Below are 18,651 nucleotides of genomic sequence, written 5' to 3' on the forward strand. Positions count from 1 at the left end.
CCTGTAATTGTGCTGTGAAGTTCTATTCATTAACTGCTATGGTTTTGAAACTGTTTAGTCCCGAAATGTATATATTGTTTCAACCTCTTCCTAGCTAACAGTACAGAAATGCACAAAACATGAAATCACAGTACATTCATTCTTTAATTATCCATGAGTGTCACACAAATCCTATGCTACAAATAAAAAAAGCAGGGAAGGACTAATGTGTCAAGAGTCGGGTGCAACCACATCATCTTCAAATCAATGTCCATTTAATGATCTGCCTTATTGAAAGTTGGAAAATCTTCAAAGTGGGCATAATGAAGTTAAAAAAAAGTCTTACAGCGAGGAATAAGGAGTCTTCCCATATGACCGATGACCCGAGCTATGGAAATCTGACTTGCGCAAATTCTCCAAGCTAGTAATAAACGTAAAATGTTTCGTGTCAGTAATCTTTCATTTAATTTAATTTAGAGATAAAGCTTGGTAATGTGCCCTTCAGGCCCATGACCCCACCCCATCCAATTTCACCCACTTGATCCCACCACCACGTCTTTGGAGGAAACCAGCACAGATGTGGGGAGACCATAAAAACTCCTTACGGATGCCGGCGGATTTGACACTGTAAGAGTGCTGAGTTATCCATGACTGGACCCACTGAGCTCCTCCAGAATCCAGCATCTACCATCTCCTGTGTGAGACCAGGAATACTCCCTTGGTATTCAAGAAATGCCTCGAGCGAAACACGAAAGTCTACAGACGCTGTGATTGTAGTAAAAACGCAGAAATGCCAGAGAAACTCAAACAAGTCTTTCCAGCATCCAAAAGAGCAAATATATTTTCTTCAAGGAATAATTCTTATTTCCTTGAAGAAGGACTCAGGCCCGAAATCTCGGCAATATATCTTTGCTTTTTAGGACGCTGAAAAGACCGTCTGTGTTCCCCCAGCATTTCTATGTTTTTACAGTTATTGCTTCACCTTGCATTCCCTCTTTATAATTACAAGTGTAATTATAGGCAGTGCTTGGACGATTATTGAATGAAATGAGAAAATTATAGCAAGTGCCCATAGAGCGATACAACATGGGAGGCTGTGTTAAAAAAAACACAGACATTTCTGACTTAGGAGAAATTGGCTTATGGACAATTCTCAGGGATTGGGACCTGACGTAACTCAGGGACATTATTGAGAAGAATAAGCAGTATCAAGAAAGTATGGAAAAATGTTTGTGGCAATGTAGGTCGGTAGGTTTGTTAGCCTGACACTGGACACATTGGAAGTTAGAAGGATAAGGGGGTAGATCCTACAGATCCATAAAATTATAAAAGGAAAAGGTAAAATAGCAACAGGGAGGTTATTTCCACTGGCAAGTGAGGGGCATTTGGAGGAGTAGATTTAAGGCAGAGATGAGGAGGAAGTTGTTTTCCCAGATAGCAATGAAACCATGGAATTCTCTGCCCAAGGAAGCAGTAGAAGCCGTCTTGTTAAATGTATTTAAGATAGAAACTTTTTTGAGTAAGAGAGGAATTCAGAGTTATGGGGAACAGGCGGACAGGTCGAACTGAGTCCATGGCCAGATTCATCACATTCTTATTGAATGGCAGAGTAGGCTTGGCGGATAAGATGGCCAACTCCTGCTCCTATTTCCGATGTTCTTTAAGGTTCTACTGGCTTTGCATAACTCGAACCAAAATGCGCTGGAACTTCTCAGCAGATCAGGCTCGATCCGTCGGAACTACACAGAATTATGAGGGGTGTTGTGCAGGAAGGGAAACAAGTCCAGACACAGGCTGAAAACATGAAGGATCTTTATTAAAACTCATGTAAGGGATTGCAACAGGGGTAACACACATTGGTACTCTCAATCATATAAGCACAGTATAACCCAGACATAACTAAATTAACACTGATACTACCAATTGTGCACAGACTTATAACAACCAAGGATTACAATATGCTACCCGTCGTTCCTTGTCTAATGTGGGCACATTTCCAATGATATCTACAACATTAATATGCAACAGCCTAATCCCTGTGTAGCGTACACCTTACCAGTGACTCTTCCAGTGTTGTTCACAGCTTACGACCTGGAGTGAAGCAGGATTCATCTCAGGACTGAAGAGCCAAAGAGAAAGAACTACTCCACATGGTGGACTTTATAGTACAGTAAGTTGAAGGTTTTAGGTGGAGTGCAGTGTGCGCAGTACTGGCCCCACCCTTTACACCCATGGTTCGTGTGCCGTGGCCAAGCAAGCTGGGACGTGGCAGCGAGGTCCTTGGGTCGCAGGTTTTATATCAGAGTGACCTTCTCCTATGCAGGTCGCTTAACCGGGCTGAAGAGGCTCCATCGGGCACACAGAACTCAAAACGGTCAACCAATTTACCTACCTCGGCCGCACCATTTCATCTGATGCAAGGATCGACAAAGGCAAATAGCGCATTTGGAAGACTACACAAAAGAGTATGGAAAAACAACCACCTGAAGAAACACACAAAGATCAGCGTGTACAGAGCCGTTGTCATACCCACGCTCCTGTTCGGCTCTGAATCATGGGTCCTCTACCGGCATCACCTATGGCTTCTAGCTGTCTCCACTCCATCCTCAACATTCATTGGAATGACTTCATCACCAACATCGAAGTACTCGAGCTGACAGAGTCCGCAAACATCGAATCCATGCTGCTGAAGACCCAACTGCACTGAGTGGGTCACGTCTCCAGAATGGAGGACCATTGCCTTCCCAAGATCGTGTCCTATGGCGAGCTCTCCACTGGCTACCGAGACAGAGGTGCACCAAAGAGGAGGTACAAGGACTGCTTAAATAAATTTCTTGGTGCCTGCCCCATTGACCATCACCAGTGGGCTGATCTCGCCTCCAACCATGCATCTTGGCGCCTCACAGTTCGGCGGGCAGCAACCTCCTTTGAAGAAGACCACAGAGCCCATCTCACTGACAAAAGGCAAAGGAGGAAAAACCCAACACCCAACCCCAACCCACCAATTTTTCCTTGCATCCGCTGCAACCGTGCCTGCCTGTCCCGCATCGGACTTGTCAGTCACCAACGAGCCTGAAGCAGACGTAGACATACCCCTCCATAAATCTTCGTCCACGAAGCCAAGCCAAAGAAAGAAAAGAAGTTGGAGGGTCCAGCTCAGGTAGACACGAGTTGATTAAAGTTGACTAATGGGTGGGTAGAGTCCAACCTTGATTGGCAGATGATGTGACTTCTGACTGGGTTCCAGACAGAGAGGTCACGTGACCCTCCACAATCCACATTCCCAGCAGGTTCCAGATGGAGAGGCCACATGACCCTTCACAATCCACACTACAAGGGATATAGACAGATTAAATGCAAGCAGGCTTTTCCCACCAAGGTTAGGTGAGACAACAACTAGACATAAGGGTGAAATGTTTAAAGGGAACATTAAGGGAAACATCATGTAGAGAGTGGAGGGAGTGTGGAATAAGGTGCCAGCTGAAGAGATGAACTTGGGCCTGGTTTTGACACTTAATTATGATTTGTGTAGGTACATGAATGAGAGAGGTATGGAGGGCAGGTGAAGGTCAATGGGATGGTAGAATAATAGTTTGACACAGACTAGATGAGCCTGTTTCTGTGCTGCAGTAATCTATAGAAGAGAGATATCAGGCTGGAGACCTTCTGTCAGAATTGGGAAGAGGAGAAAAGAAGCTTGTAACACTGCATGGATAGTTGGGAGATGGGGGATGTCACTGAGAGGATAAAACCAGGGTGACTATGGAGATAAAGAGTGAACCAGGCTGCCTGATCTTTGAATGAATGGGAGAAGTGACAGAGAGAGTACAATGGTATGCACACAGAACCCTGCAAACAGGAGAGGGGGTGAAGGGGAACCGATACAGTCAAAGATGTTGTAAACAGAGGTAGAAGGGGAAGCAGTGGTTCGGCAGGAATGAAGGTTTGGCAGGAATTAGAGGGACTTGAAGAGAAAATCTGATCATCGGAGCAAATATGGCAGAGATGGAAGGACATCAGAAATAGGAGCAGGAGTCGGTCTTCTGCCTGTCGTGCCTGCCCCCCCATTCAATGAGATCATGGCTATCTAGCCAAGCCAAAGAAGAAGAAAGAAAAAAAGAAGTGAACCGGCGTGGACTCGAAAGGCCAATATGGCCTGTTTCCGCTCCGTAAATGGTTAGTCACCTCATAATTATATATACTTCTATCAAATCCCCCCTCAACCTTCTATGCTCCAATCTACTCAATCTTTCTCCATATTCTAGATACTACAATCCCGGCAACATTTTAGTAAATCTTCTCTGCACCCTCTCTTCCTTATTGATATCCTTCCTATAATTTGGAGAGCAGAACTGCACACAGTACTCCAAACTTGGCCTCACCAATGCCTTGAATCACCTCCCAGCTCTTTACCACCACAACAAGGCTGATCGGCACTTCAACCAGAAGGAGAGACTTGTTCTAGGCAGAATGATGAACTCCCAAATTGAAGTGAGCAGAGTCTTTACACTAACAAGCTATCTCAAGGCATAGCAAAAGACTTCAGAGCATGAGCTGAGATTCATGACTCACTGTAGCACAAGCAGAACTCATCTAAATCTGAAGTGTAGAGGACTACACATCAACTGTATGTGTGCTGCTGCCAAGGGGGATTTCATTCAGTTCATTACTGTATTGTTGGAGTACGTATCGTTAAGTTGTTGCTTGTGGCTGCAAGGTGTCTCTTGCATTTCCGCCTCGATTTCTTGAGTGGAACTGATTACCTGCTTTGTTGCCTGGCTGGCTACAAAGTCTACCATTTATTTCAGAGATCGTCATTAGTGCTTTCTGTCACCCGAGCCTAATACTTGTTATGGTCTGACAAAGGATCTTCGCCATGAACCATTAATTCTCTTCGCTCAACCTGCTGAACGTTTCCAGCCTGTTCTGTTTCTAATTTAACTTTAATTTAGACATACAGCACGGTAACCGGCTCTTCCGGCCCATAAGCCCGCGCCACCCAATTAACCTACAAATCCCGTATGTTTCTGGAAGGTGGGAGGCACCGAACGGAAACCCAGGCAGGTCAAGGGGAGCACATTCCAATTCCTTTCAGACTGCACTAGATTCGAGCCTGAGTTGCTGGTGTTGTAAGAGTGTTGCACTAAACTCTGAGCTAATCGTTCCACCCAGTTTATTTAACAGCCATTGGATGGTTTGAGATCACATAGACAATGGTCTCGAAATCCTATTGGATGATCACACATTGTTTCGTGCCGAAATTCTCTCAGAATCCCAATTGCGCAAGGCAATCAGATACGCTTAGAAATAGGAGCAGGAGAAGGCCATTCAGCCCTCCAGCCTATCCTCTCCATAAATTTGTCCATTTTTGTTGCATTGGTACCTGACTCAACCACCTCCTCCAGCAGCCCGCTCCTTACACCAAGCATCCCGTGTTAAAAGTTACCCCTCAGGTTCCTGTTAAATCTTTCCCCTCCCCCCCCCCCTCCACCTGAAACCTCTGTCCTCTAGTTACCGATTCCCCTGCTTTGGGCAAAAGACTCTATTCCTTTATTCCTCTCAAGATTTTGTACACCTCAGTGTGATTACCCCTCAGCCTCCTGCCCCTCACTGATTGTCCCTCTGCTTCCATGGATGCTGCCTGGCCCACTGAGTGAGTCCTTCCACCAACTTACTTCCAGCATCTGTAGGGGGCAGACTTACGGGCCGAATAGCCTACTTCACCTCCTACTCATTGTGGTCTTGCATTGGCAGCTGAGAGAGAATGGTTCACTGCAAAATAAGTGTGGAATAGGATCGATGGAATTGTTCTTAGAACCGTGACAATCGCAGTTATATCGCATGCTTCCTTATTCAATGAGCCAAGTGGCTTCCTGCTGTATCTATAGAAAAATGAGATACAATGGCTCTAGGGCACTAGTGTTCCAGCTGCAATGAATGGGAGCTATTTATTCAATGGATTTGCAATCACCCAAGTAATATATAGAACAGTTACTTAGGTGGGTCTCAACTTTTTCTTCCCAAACTCACATACCACCTTAAGTCATCCCTTACTAACCACAGAGCTCCCATGGAATCCTATGCCATAGGTGGTTGGTAACAGTGGGGAGGAGTGGCTGGAGTGCAGGGGAAAAAAAAAAGGTGTGAGAACCACTGAGTTACATCCAAAGAGAAAGTAAGTTTCTCAAAGAGAATGGAGCTATTACGGTGAATCTGTCTGTGAGGAGTTTCCACGCTTTCCCCGTATCTACGTGGGTTTCCTCCGAGAACTCCAGTTTCCTCCCACGTTCCAAAAAACGTACCAGAGTTGTAGGTCAACCGAGGTTGGGGGGATGGGATGTTTGGGCGGCGCGAGTTTTGTGGGCCGGGAGAGCCCGGAAGATGGTCGGTGGCATTTTGTTGAAGTCACAGTTTCCTGGAGCTTTCCCATTTCCGGGACTGGCAGATGGATGTCGATCCTCCATCCACTGCAGTCCTTTACTGTGGGTTTGCTTGAAGTAAAAGCTGATTAATGAGAGACAATGAACTCCCCTCAAGTTCTGCTGAGCTAAATTAGCATGCAAAGATGCACACCTTCCCCACACATACCAAGACAAGAGGAATTGCCTGTTTAATTTAAATCAAGCGCCCTTGTTAATGAGGATTGACTAGCTTATTCGTGTATATTAAATTGCATTTTCCTTACTCTTTGTCAGAGCTTTCAGAATTTATTTCAAGCTAAATCCCCCTCCCAGCCAAAACCCTTCCTCCAGCTTACACAAAGAGCCTTAGCTAAAAAAATTAGAAGCAGGAATCACAGATTCTGTACCCCCTTACCTTGTGTCAAAAGTGTAGAATTCTGCACACTTTGAATTATTGATCTTGGTTAGAAGAGTGCATTGATAAGAAAACTGAAGTATTCAAAAGTGGAAAATGTATTGGAAGTAAATCAGGGCACAACACATGAACTATATTTTTCTACCACTAATCACAGGTCAGAAATCGATTTAAAGTTATCAAACTGCTCTTCACCTACATAATAAGGAGAAGCATGGATTGTATTTTAGTTTTGAATTTAGATGTTACAAAAGTTCCTTTCAGGAATGCAGAAAGCAGAGAGCAAGGCCAGGTCTATCACAGACTGCGACCTCTCACCCATGGCCAAAAAATGGCCAAGCTGCCGGACCTGCTGCCACAGGTGTGGACCCTGGAGAAAAGGGAGCAGAGACATAGCGCTACTCTGCAAGTTTCCACTGCCGACAGCTCTGTACAGTCCGTTAGAGGAGCCCACAGCGTATTTTCCTTAAATCCTGCCACCATGGAGGCCTGTGACCAAGATGGTGTGTGCCTGTGCATTTGGCGCAGCGCACCAAAAACAGGGAAATCACCCCCACCCCACACACCCCTGGGGGATGACCCTACGGAGAAGCTGACCATGGCAGTGGATCAAAAGTGTAGATCAATCAGTGGCTGATTGACTCACACTGGCTGCGGGCGGTTGGTGACACATTCAATGGGCTCACACAGCCTGTGGGCTTCTGGCATCTGGCTCATGGGAACCAGGTATCAGAACTGGGATTCGAGAGGGTTATGAGGGCAAGAAGGGGTTCCTGAAAGGTCTCAGGCGCTGAAGGCTTCAAATTTCAGATTCATTGACAATCACCTACAACCCTGAAATTCCTTGATGAAAACCTGTGGGAAATACAATGGATTAGGTTAAAATTACTGTGAATATAAATGCCTGAGGACTTCACACAGAGACGTGCTTTGAAGTAAAACAACAGGTTGCTACTGCCAACTCTCTCTAAGCCTGCCTTGGCCAATTGTCCTTTTATACATCTCACTTTAGAACAGTGGTTTTCAACCTTTCTCTTTCACTCACATATCACTTTTAGTATTCCCTATGCCATCGGTGCTCTGTGATTAGTAAGGTATTGTTTAAGGTGGTATGTGGGTGAAAAGAAAATCCACTGTTTTAATGAAACCTCATTGACTCATTATGTGCACGGTTTCATCATTCCAAAGGAAATGGGCCAATGACCATTTGTTCTAAAGCAAAATATTTCTGTAACAATTGGGTGTAGAGCAGTGATTCTCAACCTTCCCTTCCCACCCACATCCCGCCTTAAGCAACCCCTTACTAATCACAGAGCACCGATGGCATGGGGATTACTTAAAGTGGTATGTGATTGGAAAGAAAAATGTTGAGAACCACTGCTTTAGAACGTAGAACACCACAGCACAGTACAGGGCCTTCGGACCTCTCTATGCTGTGCCTTCACCACCATCCTACAACTCTCTGCATAAAAAAACACCCCTAATGTCTCCTTTAAACTCCCCCCCCCACCCTTCACTTTGTACTCATGTCTTCTAGTTTTTGCTATCCCTGCCCTGCGAAACAGTCCACCTTATCTGTGCCTCTCCTAATCTAGTAGAATTCTCGCTGAGGGTACTATCGTTTCTGCCGGTGATGGCTATTTGTGGCCAATGGCTGCAGAATGTGATTGGGAAGCCTTTTCTCTGCACTGTGACTGGTTAATATTTAATTCTTAAACAGTTTTAGAATTTCAGATTGCCAACGGTTAATGAATTATCCTAAAAAGACGACAGAAAAAAAACCCATTATTTTTCACTGATAAAACTACACAGTGGGAGTAAATGTCACACCTGCCAATTTTAGTTTCAGTCATCTTGCTCTAAAAATACCTCACGTCTTCCAAATACTCCTACAGACTGCCGACCAAGTCTATATGCTTGTGGGATAATATAAACTGCGCCAGGGCAGAATATAAAAATGTAGCCTTGTGTGAGGAATGATGGCTGTGGTTTTAGGAAGTCAGTCCACGTAGGCTCAAGACATTTCTTCGCCTAGAGGGATGGTGAATCCAAACAAGTGAGTGAGAAAGTGAGAGGGAGGGAGAGAGAGAAAGAGAGGGGAGAGAAGTGGAAAGATTGGATAGAGAGAGGGAAAGGAGGGTGAGAGGAGAGAAAGTGGGGAGTAGAGAGAGAAAGAGAGGGAGAGAGAAAGAGAGAGAGAGCAGAAAGAAGGGAAAGAAAATTGGAGAGAGAGAGAGATGGCTCAGAACCATGTTACATAGAGAAGGGGGATGATGTGATTGACACCTGGTCAGTATCAACACAGCTGTGAGTTGATCCTAGGTACAGAATGAGCAGATAAGGATATTTTGAGACTAACATCCTGTGAAAGGGACATTCTGAGGGTGGTAAACCACTGTAATGTATCATTATCTGGTCCAGCATGCCTATTGGCCGGTTGCACCTGTCACCCCCCCTCCATACAGGCTCCTGTATAAAGGTGGCTGTTCCACAGCTCCCTGCAACTCAGTGCAGGACAGTCGAACAGTAAGGATATGCCATGTTGGGAAGTGAATTAAAGCCTATTGGTTTCTCCACAGTTGTCCCCTGGCGCATCACTGAGGAATCGTCAAAGCACAAACAGGCACCCAATTAATAAGAGACACCCAGTCCTTGAATGAGTGGCAACATGAAAGATTGATTTCAGAGCTGAAAGAGCCCTGGGCAGGGATAAGAACAAAGGAATCGTTGAAAAGATTGGAAGAAAAATCTAAAGGCTGCCAAAAAACTTCAGCAGCGATAGAAGAAATTTTGGAGTTCGGAGAAGATGACAAGACAACGGCCATGAGAATTAGCCTGGCCCATGTGATAAGTTAGAACAGTAAATCAAATCAGAAATGATTCAAATTTAAGGTGAAGTTTATTATTATCACACAATTGTAAAGTGCAACTGGACGAGACGCTATTCTTCAGTCATCGGTGTAAAAACATTCAAACACATATAGAGACATACACACACATATTTACAAGCAATTTATATGCAGAACATAAATAAAAATAATTAAATATTTTTAAATAAATAGTCGAGTCGGGGAGGGATGTTATGAGCATTTCATCTGTCGTTCAGTGTTCTCATTGCCCGTGGGAAGAAGCTGTTCCTCAGCCTGGTGGTTCTGGTTCTGATACTCCTGTATCTCTATCCTGATAGGAGAGGTTGGAAGATGCTGTGAGCTGGGTGGTAGGTGTGGCAAACCACTGTATGTATATCTTTATCTGTTTGGGCACCAATCGGGGTACCTGTGGCTCCACCAAGCACATCAGGGTTCCGACTCGAGAGTGCACTACCTGTAATCTGTCGGTCTCTGACCACACAGAGGCTGAAGATGTCTGCAGGAATGTCTCGAAACAGCGTAGCCAGAGATCAAAGTTGGTCGAAGCCTCAGATGATTGAGGGTCGATCTCCTGCTTCTCTGGTTTCAGGATCTGCTCCATTTAAAAAAAAACTGTAGCAAATAAAATTGATGCCCCGTCAATAACTCCAAAAGACTGCAGTTGAGCAAACTGCTTTTATTTGCTATAGAACAAAGGCATGTCCATGCTGCTCGACTGTTCTGCTTTGGGGAGGGGGCTGTGGAACAGTCACCTTTATTCTGGAGCATATGGGAGGTACAGTCGGCCAATGGGTGTTCTCAACAGATAAATATAAACGTACAGTGGTTTACCACAGTCCTGTTCCTTAATGATTTTGTGACCCCACCCCAGACAGCCATCCCAGTAGATCATATCAATAGGTGGGTGGGGGGGGGGTGGGGAGGGAGACCCCAGTGATCCTCTGGTTGGAAGTTAATTTCATTAAGTAACTTGAGTGCTAATAAAAAGTACGTTTGTATGAAACATTGTTTTGGAACATCTTTGCTTGACATGTCAGTTGATTTCCCCCTTCAAGCACTCAAGCCAACAGAAGCAGGAATGGGGTTGCTTCACAATCATTAATATTTCACCAAGAAGCCGACTTGAAAGTTATAATTTCAGACCTTGTAGTTTCCTGGCCACTTGAAAGCATCAATAAGTCTCCAATTGGCAGCTATTTTCCTTCAAATGTCAAATCCATTTTCATCAAAATGACATTGGTCTTCATTGCCATCAGTAATCTCTGTTAATAATAGTTGCATTAAACAGGCTTCTCAGCATAGCCTTTCAATTTATAGCATAGCAAGGTAATGCGCTCTACACAAGTGTTCAAATTATTCTTCCCAATGTCAGATTTTCATGGATACTTGAATGAATGAATGAACAAATGAATTGTTTAATTTTAACATGCATGGAAACAGTGAAAAACTTTGATTTACACGTTATCCAGGCAGGTTAACTCATACAGCAGGTACTGCAATAAAAAAATAATAATAATAGAAGATAAAGAAATAAATAATGATAGATAGATAGATAGATAGAAATAAAGGAAGATATGTGAATGGATAGATAGATAGATAGATAGATAGATAGTTAGATAGATAGATAGATAGATAGATAGATAGATAGATAGATAGATAGATAGAAAGAATGATGTGGATAGGTAGGTAGATAGATGATAGATAGATAGATAGATAGATAGATAGATAGATAGATAGATAGATAGATAGATAGATAGATAGATAGATAGAAAGAATGATGTGGATAGGTAGGTAGATAGATGATAGATAGATAGATAGATAGATAGATAGATAGATAGATAGATAGATAGATAGATAGATAGATATAAGTATATAAGCATACATACCTTCTGGTCAAGGAAGAGAGAAGTCTGTGTAACCATGGTGGGTCAATAGTTGAATGGCTCACCCGAGACAGCGAGAGGTCTAAACAGAATCAATGGAGAAGAGGTTGGTTTTCTTCATGGCCTAGGTTGCATTGAGCTTTTAATGTACCTTTGATAAATGTTCCTTTTGTCATGCCATGAAGAAATAAATCATTCAGAAGAATTACGATTTCTTATCATGGGCTATAAAATTACTGGAACCTCTTTTGATATTACAAATTTATAACACACTTATTTCTGGAATCCAAATCATATTATTAGCCCAAAACATAAACACAGTCACATATCCACACATAAATAGACCCAACCACATAGACATGACACTCACACATCTGGTCTTACACTGGATGCAGAGACATCATGTGAATGATAAACAAAATCCTTTTTTGTTTAACTTATTGGTCCTTGAAAACTCCAGAACTGAAGACTCAGATTCCAATCTGCTTCATTTTGATTTTATTTCTTTCTCAACCCGTGATTTCCGGTGCTACAATGAGCAAGAGACCTGGGGAAATCAGATGCTTTTCACATTTGGCATCTGTGGTGATTGGGAGTTGGTGATCCTCCTGACCACTAGAGGGCATCGGAGATGGAATGTTCCACCTTGGGTTAGATGTAAAATGGATGTCCCATGAGGTCATGGGTTGTTAATAAAATATAATTAATACAAAAGAACCCAAGTTTCTTTATTACAACAGAAGAAACATCACAACATCCACCTGCCATTCTTGATTTGAATATTGTTCCAAGATGCAGTGAAAATCTTTGTTTTACATGCTATCCAGGTAAGTTAACCCATACTTAAGTACGACTGGTGGTGTAAACATTAATAAGAGTGCAAATTATAGTGTTACAGAGTAAAGTTTAGTTAGAAGAGTGTGAGGAGAGGATCATTTTATTCATGAGATGCCTGTTCAACAGCGTGGAAGAAAGTGGGAATCCAAAGGCTCATATTTTCAACAATGCAGTACACAAATGTGCTGGAGAGACTCAGCTGGTCACGCGGCATCCATGGAAAGCATGGGACTGCTTTCGGGACTGAGCCCTTCTTCAGGAGTGCCACTGATCAGGCAGATGTCCGAGTAAAGAGGTGAGGAGGGGTGAAGTAGAAGGGGAGGAGCACAGGCTAAAAGATACTTGTGGAAGGGGGAAAAGACAAGGAAGCTGAGAAATGAAGGAGATGGGGCAGAGGGGGAGGAAGGAAAGGAGAAGGAAAGGAAGGGGCTGGGCAGCCAGAGGAAGGGGGACACAGGGATGAGGAAAAAAGAAAGAGTGGGGGAGGGAGTTAACAGAAATTGGGGGTGAATATTGATGCTGTCTGGTTGAAGAGTGTCGAGACAAAATACAAGGTTACAAGGTATCCTTTCTCCATTTTGTGAATGACTTCAACATGGCAGTATATTAGGCCTCAGACAAAACATGTCAGCGTGGCAATGGGTGTGGAACTGACATGGTAGGCCACTGGGAGGCCCTTGCTGTTGCAGCAGACAAAGCAAAGTTGCTCAACAAATCGATCTCCCAATCTGTGCTCACAACTCTCTCTATTTACTTACAGTTTTGGGTTGAACAGTTCCCATACCAAGCTATGATTCATCCCGAAACAGGACACTTTCTAAGCTGTGCAGTGAACTGGAATTCACTGTCTGCGTGCTGTTCTGATGGCTGGGTCCTCCCTTGGCTCCACGCTCACCTACTCCAATAAAAACCCTGGTTTTCCCGTCTTACCTCAGATTCACCTGAAGACTATAGTATCTACCGGCCATTGGTTGTAAGCTATTAAAAGGACATTTGTACTCCTCACTTGTCTCTGAGTGCAATCAGTCACGTTACAATTTTAATAACTTTGAAATGGGATGGAAGCCCTGTTGAAGCCAGGCATGCTCCAGATTGACTCCCTGCCCTCGGAGGAACTCGCCTACTGGCTGGAGTGCGTCCAGTCCTACCTGACGGCCACATAAGACATCTTGAACTCGGATAGCCTCTGGAGTTCAGCACTCCTCTCTCAAGTCAGCCCTAAAGGGTTCGCAGTCATCAAAGATTGTGCTATATACGAGTCGGCCATAGAAGGCTTGAAGGCCCATTACATGAGGCCCCAGAACGACATGGCGGCGAGGCATCAGCTCTCTCAAGGTCGCCAGCGTCCAGGTGAGTCGCTGGACAATTATATTCTTGGACTGTGGGCCATGACCAGAAAATGCCACTATGATTCGGCCACGTCCCGGTTGAGAGAGGAGGAGTGAGGTCGAGGTAGGTGAAGCAGTGACTGCTAGAGTTGGGAAAGAAAGACTTGGCAAGCGTCCTGGGAGCTGATGACCTCACGGGAGGAAAGCGGTACCTTTCAGAGGACCAGGTCACTGGGGCGCCGGTGACCCCCGCAGCCCCAGCGCTGACTGCTGCAGCCACGCGCAGTCAGGTACGCTACTTCTGTGGACAGACACAGCACCCCCACGCCCAATGCCCCATGAAGGACTCCGTACACTCAGGATGTGGTAAGCATGGGCACTTGATGACGGTCTGCTGGGCTAAAGGGAACCCAAAGAGGGTGACCATGTGTGCAACATCTGAATCATTGCTCGACCTGTGTCCAAGTCCCGAAGTGCAGGCCTCAGCCTCTCCATGCTGCTCGCCACCAGCATCTTGCTGCACCTCATGGCCCGCTACCGTAAGTATAGCATTGTGGGACATCACGGTGGCCATTTTGCCACACCTCAAGGTCGACATCACCTATTCACATTTTCCGTTTGCCATCCCCTGCCCAGACATGACCACCATTATGGCCATCATGGCCTTGCACTCTATTTTCACCCTGTTCAGGTATCCCAGCTGTATCCATAGTGAACGAGGCTCATCATTTATGAGCGAAGAGTTAAGCCAGTAGCTACTCGTAAGGGGCATTGCCCCAAGGAGGATGACTACCTACAATCCCTGGGGGAGTAGGCAAGTTGAAAAAGAGAACGTAACTGTATGGAAGGCCATCAAATTGGCTCTCTGGTCCTAAGACCCAGACTCACGCTGACAAGAAATCCTACCCATGGCACTCCACTTCGTAAAGTTGCTCCTCTGCATGACAACTAACGCAACTCCTCACAAGCTTAGGTTTGCGTTCCAGAGGAAATCCACGTCTGGGACTACTCTCCCGGCTTGGTTGATGGCACCGGGGCCAGTCCTGCTGAGAAAGCACGCGAGGATGAACAAGACAGACTCCCTAATAGAGAGGGTGCATCTGCAACATGCCAATCCAACATATGCTTACATGGTATACCTTGACAGCAGAGAGGACACCCTTTCAATCAGAGACCTGGCACCAGCCGGAACTGAGGATCCGATGCCTCAAGCGAGCCAGGAACTACCAGGTATCCCATTCAGGGTCCCATACAACACTGCTCGGGAAGTGGACTGATCCACCCCACAACCTGAGACGGAACCCTCGAGACCCACTGACCCTGTACCACAGGGGGTCCAGGGTGTTCAGGAAGCCCAAAGTCCTCCAGTACTGTGGCGCTCGACCAGAATTACCAGACCCCCTGACAGACTTAACTTGTAAATATTTGTAAACTATTCATTTTTTTTGAATGAATGGTCTCTGTTTTTCACCCACAGGCTCATGCCTCCCCCCCTACACTAACCGTGCCGCCCCCCCTACACCAACTGTGCCGCCCCCCCCACACCAACCGTGCCTCCCCCCCTACACCAACTGTGCCGCCCCAGGGTTTGGATTCCTACAAACTTTTGCTGAAAAGATGTTTGGTTCCTCAATACCTTTTAGCAGCCAACCTAGCTAATGAACTTCGAGCTCCTTCCATCCCGAAATGTCCCTTTGAAATTAGTTTTCTCAAACTACGCTTATCAAAGCCTAATCTCAGCAATGCTATATTGACTTTCACAGCGAGATTCGCTGCATGCTGCTCTCAGCAGTATTATTTAACAAGAACAACTTTATCTTAATGAGACTGTCACTTAATGGGAACATACAATCCCAGCAGGTGCCAGCAGTGGAAAGGACAGGATCCCACCTCGCCTATACTTCATACCAAGAACATAACTCACCTGCCACAATAGGCTGCTTCTCCATTAAAAGCCAGACTGGTCCTGCTGCACTAAAAATATCAAGTGAGATAAAGGAGGTTTGAGTCATTTCTCCTTGCCAGAAATATCTGCATTAATTGCTAAAAATAACTGATATTTCACAGCAAAAGTGATAAGAAGTTTATTTATAAATAATTTGCACAACCAACAATCTACAGCATGAGGGCCTTTCAGCCCCCATGGGGGCCACGGCACATTTAAGAGAGGGCCATGGACTGAAATCCTTCATGGGGGGGGGGGGGGTGTGGGAGGGTCCAAGGGTGTATCAAGGGGAGGAGAGAAATACGGAAGAAACCAACGAAACTTTTCTGCTTCACTGGGAAGGGAGACCAAAAACTCTGAGCAGAGTCCAAAGGGGGGACCAGAGCCGAATAAAAAGGTTGAGAATGGCTGATCTACAGAACCAGGGAGACGCTGCTTGAAATGTGAGGAAACGTACAGGGGGTTATAGGTTAACGGGGTGTAAATAGGACAGCACGGACTTGAGGGCTGCAATGGCCTGTTACTGTGCTGTATGTCTAAATTTTTTTTAAATGTAAAAGAATTTAAAGGGGATTCCACTTTGGAATTCTTGATGGAATTGGACATCCGGGGCTGAGAATTATCCACAAGGGTGCAGAGAGAGGGGGAGATGCAGGCAGGGGAGGGTGACTCTGGCAGAGAGCCCTCAGAAATAGGGTGTGCCCTATGACCTCCTGTGTTACTTGTAGCAGCCCAAAGAGTTGTTTATTTTTAACCTGGTTCCACTTACTTACCTTTCAGTAAGAGATTTTCTGCCAGGGAGTTTGCAACCACATCGGAGAGATGTGAGTATGTCCACTGTTAAGCGCTGCTGTTCGAGGCTTTTGCTTACTGCTAGAATGTCCTTGGGATCTGTGAGGGAGGTTATTCCATTCCATCACATTGCAATGGCCCTTATCAGTCAATGAATCTTTCGATGCCTCAGGGCTACTGACATGTTCTCCATGAGTGGGCTGACACTGAGCACTATTTAAAGCTTTACATGATGACCAGAGGGGGCTGTTAATTTTTTGCTTTAGTTACAACTGATCTTAAAGCACTGTATGCACACACACACACACACACATGCACACCCACACACACACACACACACACACACACACACACAAGCATACACGCGTGCACACAATCACAGACACGCACATATGCGCACGTATGCACACCCCCACACACACACACAGACACAGCTGATTTTAAACCACACACACCCTCGCGCACACACCCACCTACACACACAAAACACATCTGAATAAAAAGAGAATGGAAAGCAATACAGACATGGCAACGAGAGACTGAAGAAAATGACCGAGGCTGCTTTGAAGTTGAAGTTTCTTTTCACCAAATATCTCCTATAGCAAGAGGGTTGTTCTGTGAGCAGTCCAACAGGTTATCGCTGATGTTCATACAGGTGTGTAAAAAGCACAATTTACAGAGTATAGGATTACAATGTATAGAAAAATCAATTCTTCTTTGGCTTGGCTTCGCGGACGAAGGGGGTAAATGTCCACGTCAGCTGCAGGCTCGTTTGTGGCTGACAAGTCCGATGCGGGACAGGCAGACACGGTTGCAGCGGTTGCAAGGGAAAATTGGTGGGTTGGGGTTGGGTGTTGGGTTTTTCCTCCTTTGTCTTTTGTCAGTGAGGTGGGCTCTGCGGTCTTCTTCAAAGGAGGTTGCTGACACTGTTATGGGGTTCATTCAGGAGCCTGATGGCTGTGGGGAAGAAACTGCCTTTAAGCTTGTTGGTTCAGGTTTTCACACTCTTACGCCTTTTTCCCAACGGGAAGAGAGTGTGTCCGGGGTGTGATGGGTCCTTCAGTGTGTTGACCACTTTTCCTCAGTAGCGGGAGATGTAGATGGAGTCCACAGAGGGGAGGGAAGTTCACTTTATGCTCTAAGCTGCAATCACCACCTTCTGTTGGTTCCTCTGATCTTCGGCAGAGCAGCTCCTGTACCCATGATGCATCCAGCCTGTGGGTATTCAATGGTGCATCTACAGAGGCTACTGATGGATGGGGGGTGGACGGGGGGGCGGTGGGGGGGTGGTGGCCGAGTTGGGGGTGGGGGGTGGAGTGGGAAACACGATGACACATGCCGAACTGCCTTGGTCTTCTTAGAAAGTAGAAGCATTGATGCGGTTTCTTGACAAACTGCTTCTTCCAGCTCTATTGGAGATAGGCAAGCAATAGATCTGCATAAGGAAGGAACATAAAATTGTGAATAAGATTAGATCTGAGCACCAAGATGCTATGATTGATCAAACTGCTCTGTAACTGAACCTGTGTGTGCTGACCGGCTGCATCACGGTCTGGTATGGGCCACCAATACTCCTGTGCTTTTACCCCCACAAAAGGTAGTCAGCACTGCCCAGGACATCACAGGCAAAACCTTCCCCACCATCGAGAACATCTACAGGGAACGCTGCCATCGGAAAGCAGCAGCAATCACCAAGGATCCACCCCACCCCGGCACACGCTCTGTTCTCGCTGCTGCCATCAGGAAAGAGGTCTCGGTTCCACAAGACTCTCACCACCAGGTTCAGGAACAGCTGCTCCCCCTCCACCACCAGTCTCCTCAATGACAAACTCAATCAGGGACTCATTTAAGGGCTCTTACTTTTGCACTTGATTGATTTTTTTCTCTCACTGCATTGCACAGTCCGTTAATATTTCTTTATTTGTTAATATGCATGCATATCTTCTTGAGTACATTTTTTTGCCTGGCCCGCGGGATAAAGAATCTCAGGGTTGTATGTGATGCCATGTATGTTCTCTGACAATGAATCTGAAATCTGAAAAAAATCTGACTCACAGGTGCCAACACTTCAAGTGTAGCAGATGCGACTTCAAGATGCCCTTTTATGCTAATTCCCTTATTCTGGATTTATCACGCAGCGACTCTGGTTGTCATAGTGAACGATTAAGGCGAGACAAGCACACTCATTCCACGAGCTGAAT

General features: G+C 45.3%; 1 long non-coding RNA gene across 2 annotated transcripts; it reads right to left on the reverse strand.

The window, feature by feature from the left end:
* Positions 1–10,347: 10,347 nt before the first annotated feature.
* Positions 10,348–17,850, reverse strand: LOC138752262 (uncharacterized). Of its 2 annotated transcripts, none has more exons than XR_011350458.1 (4): positions 16,976–17,850; positions 15,638–15,687; positions 11,552–11,630; positions 10,348–10,927 (listed from the first exon to the last, which is right to left on the reverse strand). It is a non-coding gene; the product is annotated as an uncharacterized lncRNA (long non-coding RNA). The 2 variants fall into 2 exon arrangements; XR_011350459.1 differs by lacking the exon at positions 16,976–17,850 and adding an exon at positions 16,432–16,650.
* Between the last annotated feature and the right edge of the window lie 801 nt (positions 17,851–18,651).

The sequence above is a fragment of the Narcine bancroftii genome, chromosome 2, assembly GCF_036971445.1.
Source record: "Narcine bancroftii isolate sNarBan1 chromosome 2, sNarBan1.hap1, whole genome shotgun sequence".
NCBI lineage: Eukaryota > Metazoa > Chordata > Chondrichthyes > Torpediniformes > Narcinidae > Narcine > Narcine bancroftii.